We start from the raw sequence: 14,302 nt of genomic DNA on the forward strand, positions 1-14,302 counted from the left end.
TACCCCTTATGTATGTAATCCTTCTCGCTTTTATCTGATCTCCTATAGTTCCATATGTTGCTCTTCTGTTTTTATGTTTCTGTTTCATGTTTTGTTCTTCCTATAGCATTTCCCATTGTCTTTTTTTTTCCTCATGTTGTTTCTCATATTATCTCTTCTCCCCTACAGGTTTTACAGTTCACTGTTGTCTCCCCTTCGGTTTGAAGGTTCATTTGCATCGGTTGTCCTGCCTCCTCCAGTTGGCGCTCCCCCCTCAGCTTTTTCTCCTCGTCTCTTCTCCCTTTTGATCATCCCTCCCCAGTTTCATCCTCCGTAAGTATGTTTTCCTTCCTCCCCTCGTTGTCTGACACTTCCCTCATATCCTTAACCTTGGTTTTTTACCTTGCTCTCCTATGTTCCAAGGTGTCTTTTTTTTCTAGTTGCCATCAATTTTCCTGTTTTTCCCTTTATCATGTCCTTTTTTTTATCACCTGTACTCTTCCACTTTATCTACTTCCTCGATTGGTTTTCATCATCACTTTTTTCTTTTATATTTGCATTCTCCATTTATGCTCTTTCCTTCTCTTCTTCTCTGTCCTCTTCTCACCTTTTCCTCTAATTTCTACTATTCACTCATTCTGGGCTTGTTTTTTTGATCTCTTACTTCCTTTTTATTTATTCTTTCTTGCATTTTCAATACTCTTTCTGCTACCTTTCTTGCTCTCTCTTCTTCTCAGCCCTAAATTTTATATTTTGTTCCCTCTTTTTGATTCCCTAACACTTTTCTATTTTTTCTGCTTTTTTTCTTTTCTGGACTCTTATCTTGCTTTTTTCCTTTTTGTTCATTTCTTTTCATCTCTTCTAATATGTCCTTAAAAATAGTTACTTGGAATGTTAAGGGCATAAATTCTCCCATCAAACTGCAGAGAATTTTATCGCATTTGGCCCGTTTAAATGTTGATATTGCTTTTTTGCAAGAAACCCATTTGTCTGCTGAAGAATCTGTTAAACTGAAGAGAGGTTGGGTGGGTGATGTTTATTATTCTCAGGGGGATGGTAAACGTAATGGAGTAGCTATTTTATGTCACAAGAATTTATCACATTCATTGCTTGCTCAAGAATCAGATGATTCTGGTCGCTGGGCATATGTTAAACTATCTATTAAGAATGTTCCAATTTCACTTTTGAATGTCTATGCCCCTACTACTGGTGATCCTACCTTGTGGCATACCTTCTCTCACCATATCACCAGATTTATTGACGATAATTTTATCCTAGCGGGAGACTGCAATCAGCCTCTTGACCCCTTTTTAGACAGATACTCTAAGGCCCACTTTATTCCTAACAAATCCCATAAACTTTTCTCCCAAGCTATTTCTCAACACAAGCTCACTGATGCCTGGCGGTTGTGTAATCCAGATACGCGGGAATTCACCTTTTATTCTCCTTGTCACCATTCCCAATCCCGAATTGATTACATTTTTTTTACCCACAACATTGCCCAAACCCTTACTCGTGCAGAGATTGGTCCGATTCTACTTTCGGATCATGCCCTCACTTTGGTTCAACTTGACATTATTCCCAAATCAGTCGGACCCAAACGTTGGCGCTTCAATAACGCCCTTCTTCTAGACCTCAAGTTCACCGCTTCTTTCACTGCATTCTCAGATGAATTTTTCTTGCTTAATGATACTCCATCCATTCCCGAGCACACCATTTGGGATGCCTTTAAGGCTGCGGCAAGAGATTTTATAATTGGCTTTGTGGCAAAGAAGCGAAGAACTGCCCGTAAATTTACAACAGACCTTCTCCTAGATATTAAGAAATTGGAGCATTCTTATTTTACTTCCCGTTCGCAAGACAGTTTAACAGCCCTGGTTAATGCCAAAATGAAATTCAATAAGAAGTCTACGGAAGATGCGGCTTTATATCTGCTGAAATCAAGTGCAAAATTCTATGTAGGCAAAAATAAGGCTGGGAAAATTTTAGCTAACTATTTGAAAGTAAAACATAACAAGTTAAATATTGAATCAATCTATGACACACACTCTGTTCTCAAACATAAAGATGCAGATATTCTTGCCGAATTTTCTGCCTTTTACCACACTGTAGTATTTACTGTGTTGTGCCTCCCAGGCACCTGTAGTTAGAATCTCTGTGCTTGTATGTTCTATGCTTTGTGGTAGAATGTTGCCTTCTGGCAGTTGATAGCTGTCCCTGCCCCTTGTCGCTGTGCTTCTCCTAAGCTGAATAAACCTAGACTACAAGCTATCCTGTTGTGGTGCCTACTTCAATACTACACACACCTTATATACTTTTGAAACCCATCCCTCCTCTCAGTCTTTGGATCGTTTTTTCTCCACCATACAGAAGCCATCTCATTTTCCCCTTGATCTCTCTCATCTGGAGTTTAGCATTTCCCAACAGGAATTACTCACAGCACTTCAGAGTCTCCAAAAGGATAAGGCCCCTGGCCCGGGTGGCTTCACTGTTGAATTTTTCCTCCATTTTTCGAAGCTTCTCATTCCAAAATTGCACTCCCTCATTGATGCTTTCCTTACCTCAGGTGCCTCCTCAGGTTCCTTCTCTGACGCACACATTTATCTGATACCCAAGGAGGGGAAGGATCCTCAATACTGTAAAAATTATAGACCAATTTCTTTGGTTAACATTGATTACAAAATATTTGCAAAGTCTCTTGCGGCACGTCTTGACCTTCTTCTCCCTGATCGTTTGGGTGAGGAACAGTCAGGCTTCGTCAAGGGTCGTTTCATTACTGACAACACCAGATTATTATTTAATGTTTTAACTCAATCTCGTCATTCGCATCACTCTCTCGCAGCCATCGCCCTGGACGCTGAGAAGGCGTTTGATAGGGTTGAATGGACTTATCTATTCCATACACTCCAATGGTTTGGCTTTGGTCCTAAATTTATTTCCTTGATTTCCTTACTCAAACCCGCGTGCAGCAGTGTGTGCCAATGGTCAAATCTCCTCCTTTTTTGACCTAAAAAGAGGTGTCCGTCAAGGGTGCCCCTTATCTCCTTTTCTATTTAATTTAGCTTTAGAACCCTTCCTCTCCAAACTTCGTCAAAATCCTAATATACAGGGCTTTCAAATTTCAGGCTCCCAGGTTAAGTTGGCTGCCTATGCGGATGACATCCTTCTTTTTATTTCTAATCCCACTGATTCAATTCCCGCTTTCCTTGCTGAAGTGCATGACTATTCTCAAATATCGGGTTATAAACTTAATAATGATAAATGTGAGATCCTACCCCTGACAAAATTTATATTTAAATCTGACTTTGCCGCCTCACACTTTACATGGAAATCCTCCCATATTAAATACTTTGGCCTACACATTACTTCTTCCATTCCAGACACTGTCTACCTCGGTTTAGCCAAATGCACTCAAAAATTAGTGGATTTAATTCCCAAGTGGCACCCCCTTTATTTATCCTGGTGGGGACGTCTTGATACTATTAAATGATGTTATCTCCCATAGTCCTCTATACCATTTCTAATATTCCGGTGTCCATTCCCTCTAAAGTTTTTTAAAAAGATCACCTCTATTTTGACATCCTTTCTTTGGAATAAGAAAAAACCCAGAATGTCCCTTGCTCGACTGATTCGGCCTAAAGCAGAGGGCGGAGGTAACTTCCCAGATTTTCCTGCTTATCATAGGGCGTTTCTGTTACGACAAGCTTCCTTTTGGTTGCAAGATCCCAGTGGTTGATGTCCTCTTTGGACTAAATTCGAACGCCTTCTTCTCTCCCCCTTCTCTTTCTCTGAATATCTCTCCTTCTCACGCAAACCCTCTTCCATATCTACCCCCATTCACAAATTCACTACTAAACTGCTCCTTTCTTCCTCCCACCCTCCTCCCTCAACGCTTGCGGACTTTCTCTCTTCTACCATTTGGCATAATACCACCCTCCTTATTCACAACAAACCCTTCTTTTGGAAGACGTGGCATCACAAGGGGTTGCTATGGATCTCCCAACTCTTTTCTCAATCCTCTTTCTTACCTTTTGGTTTACCTGCCTCCTTCTCCCGTAACTATCACCTGCTCAGAGAAGCTGTTCTGGCAGTCTACACTCGACTGTCTCGGCTACCCTCCTCTCCCATTACTCCTAATTCCGCCACTTTATTTCATTCTTTTTTACGCACTAATCCTAAGGCCTCTTCCGTTTATGCATATCTTCACGCCACTGATTCTATTAGGCTTAAATCCAATGTAGAGGAATGCTGGGAGCAGGATCTCTCCACCTCTTGGCCAATCTCAGTATGGGATAAGATATGGAACAAAATCCGCAAATCATCGAGGGCAGCCACTTTGACGCAGTCCTTGTTTTTCATTTATAACAGACTTCTTTGTACACCCTTTGCCCTTCATAAACGTTTTCCAAATACCTCTCATACATGCTGGTCTTGCTCATCCTCGCAAGCAACATTATTTCACTTGTTATTCTCATGTACCTTTGATCATGATTTTTGGTTACAGGTTTGGGCTCAAATTAATGTAATATAGCATACATGCATTCCTTTTTCTAATGTTAACATTTTCTTAGGAAGCCTTTCCCCCTGTTGGGATGATGTTGAACTGAAACCTCAAATTATTGACTTGCTGTTGGCTGCTGCATTCCAGCAGATAACGGTAAACTGGAAAGACTTCTCCAAAATTTCTTTTAAGGCATGGTGGTTCAACTTTTGCCACAATCATAGACTCGATACTGCCTTTGTTTTCCCGGCTAACATGGCTATAAAACGTATGGACTTATGGTCTCCTATCACGCTTTATTTGGATTCTTGTGCTGCTCGCAAGTCTGATCTACTGCCTTCACAACAAGACGTTCTTAAGCCTCCCTAATTGCTCAATGCATTCCATTTTTCTTTTCTCCATTGTATTGCTTTTACATTTCTTTTAAGTACTTCCATGCTTTTATGATTACTGTATGTTATTCCTTCTCTTTTCTCTTTCTTTGAATCCTCATGTCCAGATTTTGCTTCTGTTACTACTCGCAATTTTATGCTTGCTTTATTTATCACAGTTTTTTTAATGTTTTATACTTTTACTGTATTCTGTGTTGACACCTTGTTGTTTCCCCTTTAATACCAAATAAAATTTTTCTTGAACTTAAAAAAACATTGAAATATTGAGCTAGCCTGCCTTTAGTCTTTACCAAACTTTTAACACATATTATAAAAAGATTTTAAAAAGTAGGGTACTGTAGGAATGTTATAGAAAATCAACATACAATGAGTGTCAGTCAGGTTCTCAAGTTCATAGTACTTTCACATTTATTGAGAAGGTGTTCGCCATGAGGGGCTGCATACTGGTTTGCTAACTTTAAGTTTCTGGTGTCTTTATTAACATTGGGATATATAGTTTATTTACAAATCCCAATTGTTGGACCTGACGTTCCTAGAATGGTTTTCCCCCAAACATTTTGCATTCGCCCCTCCATGTTTTGGAAAATTGTTTTTGTTGGCATTAGGACTCTGATCACTTCACTACTGCTAACCACTGTTAAAGTGCTTGTGCTGTTTCCCTAAACATGGTACAATGGGCCTATTCCTGATGGCACCTTTAATTTACTAGTACACCCCTAGTAAAGTGGTACTCTATGTACAAAGGACCTGTACATTAAAATGCTACTAATGCACCTGCAGCACTCATTGTGCCACCAACTAAAGTAGCAATTTAAAGCTTGTTGCAGGCCTGCCATTGTAGCCTTATCTTACAGTGCAGTTTTAAACTATCATTTCAACATGGCAAAAATAAAGCTTTTGTCATGCCTACACCTTCTTTTTTAATATCTATAAGCCGACTGCCCATATCACAGGATGCATTGAATTTAAAAAGTAGGACATGTGTTTTAAAGTTTTTTCCTTGTCCTGGTAGTGAAAAAACACAAAATATTTTTTTTTACTAATGTAAGACCTACTTCTATCATAGGTTAACATTGGGTTACCTCATTACATTTAAGAAGTGCTAACTTTTGATTGGGTACGTTAGATAAGGGTCAGTGCTTAGACAATATCAAATGTGAAGCAAAATTATTTCAAACAACTTATACAAAAAGTTCACCATAGTACTATTTCATATGTCGTATTTAATGAAATGGCAAAACCTGGAAAGTCACTGACATACATTTTATAATTTCAAATAGACGAATCAAAATGTGTTGAAAAGCAGTTGTGGGTTTGAAAAAGCCCAAATGCAAATATAACTTTCATATATCAAAGTTGTCTATCTCATATTCATATGTGAACGTGCTCATAGTGAGAGAGAGAAAAGTGGTAGGGTAGGATGGGAGTGATAAGGTAGTACGGGACTGGGTAAAGGTGGTGTCACCATAACACAATCACAAAATCAATAAGGTAAGACCTCTACAGTCTGTTCCGATCATTAGTTCCCTATTTGGCTTCACATATAGGATGGATAGCTCAACATATTTTGATCCTAAAATGTGAGACAGTGATAAAAAACAGTCAACGCCCAATAATATCAGGGTGTGGCTCCCTTCTCGAACCGTTGAGCAAATATGTGGATATTTTCTTCAAACCACTGGCCGAAACCACACCAACTTACTTACGAGACACCATGCAAGTTATAAATCTAATGGACCAAAGACCTTTTGATAAAGAAAAACAGCTACTGGTCACAATGGACATCGTCTCGTTGTATAAGAGTATACCACAAGCACATGCTCTGGAGTCCATGAGGAGAGCACTACTGAGGAGACCGCAACCCGAAGAAGTACCTACTGAATTCATTATAGACTTGTTAGAGATTGCAATGCTTAAGAATTTTTTCATATTTCAGAATCAATACTATATTCAGTGCAAAGGTGTGGTGATGGAGGCAGCCGTCGCCCAAGACTTGGCCATTCTGTTCATGGATGACTACGAACAGCATTGCATCCTTTCCCAGATTAATCCCTACCGGGGGTTATATTTGCATTTTCAAACCCACAACTGCTTTTCAACACATTTTGATTCATCTATTTGTAATTATAAAATGTATGTCAGTGACTTTCCAGGTTTTGCCATTTCATTAAATACGGCATATGAAATAGTACTATGGTGAACGTTTTGTATAAGTTGTTTGAAATAATTTTGCTTCACATTTGATATTGTCTAAACACTGATCCTTATCTAACGTACTTACATTCAGACCCAGGTCAGGTAGTTTTTCTGGGTACACCCCGTTGATACTCAACACAACTTTTGATTGGGAGCAGTAAGAAATATAATTTTGGACTCAAATGAATTGTAATTAAAAATCCGCTTTAATGGTAAAGTCGGAATTTTTAGAAAGCAAAAGACACACAAATAATGGACGGAATGTGGAACAAATCAAACATTCATCCCCAATCAAGAAATCTGGGCTAATTCCATTGTTCTTTTGCTCACCGTGCCACCCCAGTTTAGACCCAGCCATATAGGTTGAGTCCTATACTAATCTACTTAATGAGGTCATTAGTGAACACTTTGAACGTATCAGCTGTACAGTATCTTCCCCTGCGTGCCTATGGTCAGCCCTCAAGACAGTGGTACCCAGCAGGGTTTTTGCCACGGGGAAAGGTACAGGATGTGTACAGAGATTAGGAGATCACAGATTTGGAGACCCAGATTCCTAAGCTTGAGCAAAGTATTGATCCTCAGCTCAACAGGGCAAGGCTGTTTGCAGTCAGAGGGTGTTTGTGAGGTCATGAGTGGTAAACTGTTCTCTAATACAAAATTAGCCTGGACTTTATTCCATTATAAAATATACTAGTACAGGAGTAAAACTGGAAAGTTGATTTACTGGCTGGCCCAAAAGGAATCTAGCCCCTAGATAGTACCTCCCTTTTGGGCAGAGGATGCCACATGGTCACAGGTTATCTCTAGATCATAGCTTACTTCACAAAGTACTGCAAGCAATTTTAACAAGCCAAATATCCCTGCAGCTAGAACAGACATATCCCATCACACAAGACTTGGTGGTGTGTTCTTTTTCTATGGTGGAGCGTGTGGATCTCGATCTGATGTTAATCCCAGAAGTGATCCACAGACCTAACACTCCCTTCCCTTCTGGCAAGACTGTGGGCCCCAAAAGTTCTCCCCATCAGATTCTGTTAAAGGTTCTCCTCTTTCCTGGCTCCTCACTTACTGACTCTTTTTGTAGAAGTGAGATGGACAGGGCCATTGCCTGATGATCTTCAGAACGTGACAATCAACACAATCCTTAAGGCTAATAAACTGCCTGAAGAAAATGCTTCTTATAGGCTTATTTATTTGCTTATTATGGGGGGTAAAATCTTAGCCAAGATTTTGACCACAAGACATGTCACAATTATTCGACTCCCTATTTCAAAGGGACCAAAATGGGATTATGCCAGGAAGAAGTACAATGCACTGTCTTCATAGTCTCCAGGTGGCATTAGCCAACCTGGATGATTTACAAAACCAAGCTGCACTGCTCCTAATAAACTTTGAAAAAACAATCAATATGGTGCTTTGGTCATTCTTGAAACAGCTGCTGGATTGAATGAATACTGGCCCTAGATTCACGCCACTAGAGTCGGCCCTGTATTCCTCCCAGCGGGAAAAAGTCAGGGTGAATAGGGTTCTTTACACTTCCTTCCCTATTTAGTGTGGGACTTGTCAAGCTTGCCACGTGTCCCACTCCTCTTTGCCCTGGCTATCGAGTCATGGCAGAGTGGATCAGAATAGACACGCACATATCAGGCTTCCAGTGGCCCTGTGTTCAAGAAGATTGAGGGTCGCTTTACATGGGCAATATGTTCCGGTTTCTCCAACACCCACAGCACTCTTTTACAATCATGACACAGCTACTCCGAGTGTACAGGAACGCATCTGGACTTGTGGTTAATTGGGACAAATCTACATACGATCACTGTCTGAGAACAACACTTGGCATGGAAGTTTCACTACAAACGTGTACTGGTCTGGACTCTTGGACACTGCTGCCCCTTAATTTGCTAGGTAGATTATCTCTGCACAAAAGCTTCCTTTCTATTCTACAAAGCTATCTGTATATCCACCTGTTTTCTGTTTTCCAAGAGGTACAGTCCATCGCTTTGAGGTTTCTCTGGGCGAGGAACCTCCAGTGGATGTTTCTCATTAAATGTTCTATCCCAGTATTTGATGGTGGACTGGGAACCCCAGATCTTAAACTATACTATTGGGCCTCTCAGATGTTCCACATTACTGATTGTCTTTTGAGAGATAGGCATATGTCTGCTTGGTACCTGAAGATTGCAACATTTGAAAAAAACAAAAGTTTTTCGTCAAAAGTCAAAGTAGTAATGGAACTACTGGACAGAAATGAAATATCTCAGCTAAATAGATCCCTCAAACTTAACGCTCCCAACAATTTGTGGAAGATACGATCAGCATGGAAGGGGATATTGTAGAATTAGATGAAGATGACTGGAGAGATCATAGAATAGCAGCCCAGCCTTTGGCTACCCCGTCCAGCGTATGAGTGGTACAGTTCACTATTTTCACAGAGTATATTATAACCCACAGAGTCTTTGGCAAATGAGCAGGGCACCCCATCCCACTTGCACAAAATGTGGCTTATTTAGGGAAACCCTCTATTGGCTGGTTTGGGAATGTCAACAGGTAATAACCTGTTTGTAGCAAGTAAGCAACACCCTGGCATCAGTTCCCGACACTCCCGCTCTACTGGATCCAAACGTGGCCCTTTGAAGTTTTATGGATGGATAACTAAATTAAACCCTAAGTTAAAGGAGGGCTCATGGCAAGGAAATGAACAGCATTGACATTAATGCCTTTTGTAGTTCACTGGCGAACACTGTTCCCACTAATCAACCATCCGTCATCCTAAGTGAGGAAAACATCACTGCTTGGTTAACAGCAGCTAGTAACAAAATTGCCCGTATCAGGACAATAAAAACAGCCACGAGTCATGGGTCCCAGAGGTGGTTCTACTCTCAGCTGGATTACATCCTTCCTGGAGGATCGCTACCAGTCTGTTCGCCTCTCCCACTTTACCACACCTAACATGAATCACTGTTTGATACATTCTTCACTGTATATTGCACTGTATGTTTAAGTTTTTTTGCACTGTACATAATTGTTGGGCACATTGTTTCTTTGTAAACAAATCTTTATTGTGTATCGTGTGTATATACTGATAAGAGAAGGCAAGCAAGCCATGGCCTAGCTTGTTCAGTGACAGACATGAATGTTTTGTAAATCAAATATGAAAAAACAAGATAAATATAAATTAATATATCCCAAAGATAATTAAAAAATCGCTTGGGAAAGAATTATGCTTGTTTGATCTATGGTGTCAGAGGTAATTTGTTTTTCGTACATGTCTTAGGATTCCAGCCTCTGTCTAATCCGAAACTGAATCATTCCCAGGTTTTATCCCCAGAAACAGGCTGCATGCATTAAATGGCCAAGACATTAAGATGCCAACTTTCTAAAAGTGATATTTATAATTTCAAATCTGACTTCACCATTATAGAGTATTTGTCTTTACAATTCAAAAGATACCAAACATGAACTGGTCACCTGCCCCTATTTGGAATTTATCGCTTATTAAATGTAATCAGGTGGCTTCAATGCCAGGACTGACAGAGGGGTTATACAAAAAAGAATTCCATTCCACGAAGATACATACTCTCATCGAAAAAATAGATTCATATAGTAAGATATACAATTCTGGATTGTAGTGCATTGGACTCCCAAACACAAAAATAAACATATAAAATAAGATATTTACATTTACTTAATCAATCCCAAAAGTTCTTCTTGATTTCCATTCCTTCCTAAGGCATGTTAATAGAAAATACCTATGAGAATATTCACAACAAATCCTACCTAGATGACACTTATCACAATCAATCATTTTTATAATTTCGAATAAAATCCAATGGCAATTCACCAGTTCCCTATGAATAATCAAAACACTAAATAACATTATATATAATCTAGATGTGTAATTCATAAAGTTAAAACGTGATTCACTAGTTTCTCATACCTGTCTATATTTCACACAATTTGTGTCCTCATCACATCAATGCATGGCACATAGACTCCTTTCAATATGAAGTCAAATATATGAGTTCTTAAAAAAGTCAGTGTATGAATTTAAAATAATCCATAATTCACAATGCTCAAATACTGATGCAGCTATTGAACAACCCATATAGTTTACATCACTTTCAGAAAGTCAGTGTACTAATTTCAAAGTAATTTATAATTATTGAAATCCAACATGTTCTCAAATCACAGCCTTAATTATGGAAATTTAGGTTGTATCAGATGTTAAGCCAAACATGAATCCAACAATTAGTCCACAACATGTATTATGTTTATACATTTGAAAAGACAAGTATTATCTAAATTTTGTCGGCCCATGCCATCATGTCACATTCAGGCCAAAATATTCTGCATAGTATCAGCATACCAATTAAATCCATGGGGTATCCAAAACAGAAAGCCATATTAAACAAAATTGATATAAACTGCCCCATAATGAACCCCAAAAAATCCAGGCATTGTTTAAATGTTATAAACCCATACCATCATGGCGTGTTCAAAACAAACTGTACTGAAAATTATTTGCACAGTATTTGAATCAATGCTGCATCCAAAAACGGAATGCCATATTAGACACATGTAGAATAAACCATCCTGTAGGTTACCACTGATTGTTAGAGACACGTAATGCCATTTTGAACACATTCACCTTAACATGCTCTAATATGATCAAATTTAGATATTTAGACCCTACATACCAAATGGCCAGCACCCAATGCAGCATTTATTCAAACAACTAATCGTAACATATTCAAAGATAGTGTGCCATAATACACATTCTTGTTCATGTTAAAGCCATCTAAGACCTGACCTATTTCAAGAAAAAAATCCCTTGATGCTTCGGAATGTAGACCTCAATGTAGAGATAATAATATTCATATACACCAAATTAAACCATTTCATACCTCCATAGGAAGCCAAGTGGCGTATTACTTTGTCAATATGGCGTGCCTCATTAAACCTATGTACGCTCAAAACCAGAAACACTACAGCAGTGTCTTGGCCATCTTTAACTGGCATATAAAGCACTTTGTGCATCTAACAAAAGAACTTCTTTTTGACAAGTGTATCCATCTATTTGAAAAAACAAAAAAACTCAATAATATGTCGCCATCTTTATGGGGGGTCAAGATCTACTTTTCAATAATCCTACAGGCTATATAGTATGTCACCTTACCTTAACTACACTGGCTCCCCATCAAACAGAGAGCGCAGTTTAAGGGTCTATGTATTTCCCACAAGGCAATCTACGGTCAGGCACCCAATTATATAAAAGATCGCTTGGAGAAATATGTTCCTGGCCGGACTCTGCAATCATCTGAGGCCTGCAGGTTAGTTCACCCCAGGTACATCTCTAAATCGTCAGGTGGTAGAGCGTTCTCTGTTTTCCTCCCGCAGATCTGGAATGATCTGCCAGAGTACCTACGTAGGGAACCGACTCTGCTCACTTTGGGGAAGCTTTTAAAAACGTTCCTATTCAGAGAGGCGTTAACAACCGCGTAATTCCTGCCACCGACGCTGCCATTCTATTTCTGCCCTAGAGACTTGCTCACTCTTCTCAAGAAGTGCTTAGAGACCTGAAGGTGATTTGCGCTATATAAAAGTCATATAACATAACATAACATGTCAATCTAAAGAACTATGGACCATATTAACCCTTTAACCGCGGCAGAAATTCCGCCGCAGTGCAGGTGATTTATGGCGTGGGCGTGGTTCAGACGGCCCCCGGCCATCCTCCGCACACGCCCACCATGACGTCAGACAGCCAGCGGCCGTCCAACGCACGCAAGGGGTTAATAGATTTTAGGAATTTCCTACTTTGGATTCATACGGAATACCAATTAGGAAATCTCTATTCCAAAAGCACAAAAACGTACAAGTGATAAATAGCGATACCTAAAGGGTCGCAAATCAACCTACCTCACGAATATTAGTGAGGTAGGTCACAAGTTGCAACCCATGAGGAATTGTAGCCATCACAATGATGGTGGCTTGCTAGGGTCAGCACAGCACCATGTCTGGGACTCGTTTTTAAAAAAGCATTTTTTTTTTTTTTAAACGCAGCCCGTTTTTCTGAAAAGAAAAAGGGATACTTTTCACACAAAAAAAAATGCACCGTTTATGTTTCATTCATTTTTAGGAGCAGACACTGGTCCTTTAGACTACACCATGCTCTTGAAAAAATATTTCTTTCAACATCCAAAATGGGAAAGCGGTTCCGCAGGTACCCCTTCCCATTTGTGAATAAGTACCACCATCTTTGAGGTGTCAGTAAAAAAATTAATGTTTTGTGACCCTGATCTGGTCACAAAACATTCATACATAGCACTGCAGTTTGGTATTTAGAAGGGATGCCCCAAACATGTCCCTTCCAAATATAAATTTGCCAAAGACAAACTGCAATCAAGTATTGTTACCAAATCCCAATTTGTACTCCTTACATAAGAAAAAGCATTTAAGCAGTTGGAAATGGCCCAATTGTGTAAATTGAGCCATTTCCAACTGCAAAAATGCGTTTCTACATATGACCGAAAGGTTGTTGTCTCCATTAACAAACTCTACAGATCCCAAATGGCAAATCAATGTCGCATCACGTTGTTTCAGACATCATTACCTATCTCCACCTTTCGCATCACTGGGTATATAATCAATCTCATGAAAATAAAAAGGTTCTCGTCATTAGCAATGCAATTAAGGGTTGCAAACTGGTAAGTATTATCCTTGTTCCAACATACTCTTATATGTTCCTTAATTCAAAATCACAGCTGTCTGGTGGTGCTGACCACATAGATCTTATTAAAGCCAAAAATAATTACACAGACTACATATTTTAGTGCAACAGTTAATAAACTTTCTGATTTTATGAGGCAACAACAATCATATTTGAAACAAGAAATTCTATTTATACCAAATATACGTACAGAACACATGGTAAAGGTAAAAAAAACAGTTGATCTGGCTTTCCAGTTTTTATCAACATTTGACATTAACGGGATAAGGCTAAGACTTACTATCTCTTTAGAAGTGCGCCCTCTTCAGAGGTTTGTTAGGAAGCACATTTTCTAAACCTGGTCTAATTGAGAGTAGATCCCAAGGCTTACTGAGAATTTGATAGATTTGCTGACTCTTGGAGTAGTATGTCTTGATAAAAGCCAAATAGCCACCTTCATGTATAATCCTAATAGGATTCACCCTAGGAATTGCTTTCACCCTCTCTTTAGTCATCTGTAAATCC

The 14,302-nt window shown here is 39.3% G+C and overlaps 1 long non-coding RNA gene across 1 annotated transcript in view; it reads left to right on the forward strand.

Annotated features, from left to right (window-relative positions):
* LOC147707038 (uncharacterized) overlaps positions 1 to 14,302 on the forward strand; it is a 141,978-nt gene that overhangs the window by 17,856 nt on the left and 109,820 nt on the right. The window contains exon 2 of the long non-coding RNA XR_015296437.1: positions 169 to 312. This is a non-coding gene — a long non-coding RNA (uncharacterized LOC147707038). The remainder of the gene's footprint in view (positions 1 to 168; positions 313 to 14,302) is intronic.

This window comes from Lissotriton vulgaris, chromosome 6, assembly GCF_964263255.1.
Source record: "Lissotriton vulgaris chromosome 6, aLisVul1.2, whole genome shotgun sequence".
NCBI lineage: Eukaryota > Metazoa > Chordata > Amphibia > Caudata > Salamandridae > Lissotriton > Lissotriton vulgaris.